Source organism: Sinocyclocheilus anshuiensis, unplaced genomic scaffold, assembly GCF_001515605.1.
Source record: "Sinocyclocheilus anshuiensis isolate Anshui unplaced genomic scaffold, SAMN03320099.WGS_v1.1 scaffold461, whole genome shotgun sequence".
Classification (NCBI taxonomy): Eukaryota; Metazoa; Chordata; class Actinopteri; order Cypriniformes; family Cyprinidae; genus Sinocyclocheilus; species Sinocyclocheilus anshuiensis.
The window spans coordinates 188,146-189,674 of NW_015541005.1; positions in this window are offsets into that span (position 1 = coordinate 188,146).

Here is a 1,529-nt window from a genome sequence, read left to right on the forward strand (position 1 = left end):
AATCAAAATGCCAGCTACACAAACCTGCAGCCCTCTCCTCAAACTAAATGTCCAATGGCTTTTTAAAGTCTCGTTTCACACCAGTGCAGCTGAAAGTAATTGGCAGTATCAATTACAAAGGCACTCTATCGGAAAATGAGGCAGGGCTTGCTTCAGGCAACTATACTGTTATCAGTTCCTTAATTACCTCCATGGCACACTCACAGATCTCCAACTACAAAATCAGCAAGATGATCCAAAAATTGTCTTCTTTTGGATGCGCAGAACCTCCATACTCTGTTTATTGACAATCCTTTCTTGCATAGTCTTGACATGCTGTCCACCACCACATGTACTCATGTAAAAATATTCAGTTATGAAACTTCACGTGGCACGTAAAATATCCTTGTCATCTTGACGTTCTTCCTTGTGGTTGAATGGTGTACATTTACACAAAGCTCCATGAAACCTTTGAAGCATTCGCCCTCAGGGGACAATCATTAGCTGTTAAAACGAGGCAGAGATTCGAAACATGACGTGGGTAGAGTATGCAAGTTATCGTTTGGGTTTATTTGCTCTTCTGCTAAATGGATGCTAAAATGTGTATATTACACGATTACATGATAGAGATGGCATTTGAAGCCTTGTTTACATAATTTCAGCTCCTGTGGATAAAGCAGATTTCATTTACATTTATTCATTTAGCAGATGCTTTTATCCAGTGACTTGAAGTGCATTTGGGGTATAAACTTTAGCAGTATTTGTGTCCCCTGGGAGTCGAACGTTGACTTTGGTGGTACTAGTGCCACTGGTCTTTGCTGTGACATTTCATTGTGTGTGTACTGATGCCGACTCATTTAAAGGTGCAAAGCGATTGACTTTTACTTACTGTTTGCCTGGGAAAGTCCTGTGGTACATTAGAGAGTTAAGACTGTGTACGCGTGTTTTTGCCTCTGTATATCTGTGTGAAATGCAAAAGTTCATGCACATACACATGCAGTTTTGTACAAGAAATTAAATATACCATAAAAAAGTAAATCAGTTTCCCAATACGGAGCCTTAAAATGTTGTTGGTTGATTAAATATTTTTGCCTAAAACCAGCACATTGATCCATGGTGGAATTTTTATAAACATGCTCATATTTCTGATTAACATCCCATTATTTTGTGTTTCAAAGCCATTAAGACCAAAATCAGGCTTCAAGCACAAGAAAAAAAGCAATATCATCCTTGTTAACATTTAATTAAAAACAACTCAGTGTTATTTAGAAAGCAGAAGACTCTTTTGCTTTGACCCTTGAAATTTGACATCAGTCTGTCAATAACAGTCCTTTAATCGGTGTTATTAAAAGACAGTGGGAAGTCGAGCGTGTCTGAGATGTTATTTTACTCCTGAGACTAAGACTCAATAGGTTGATGGGTAAAAGGGGTGTTCAACAATTTAGCTTTGAGCAAATAATGTAGGAGTAGATCTTGCATGCACACAAATGAACATCTGTGACAGAAAATGGATTTAAAACCCACCAAAAAAAAAAAAAGGAGGAAAAAAT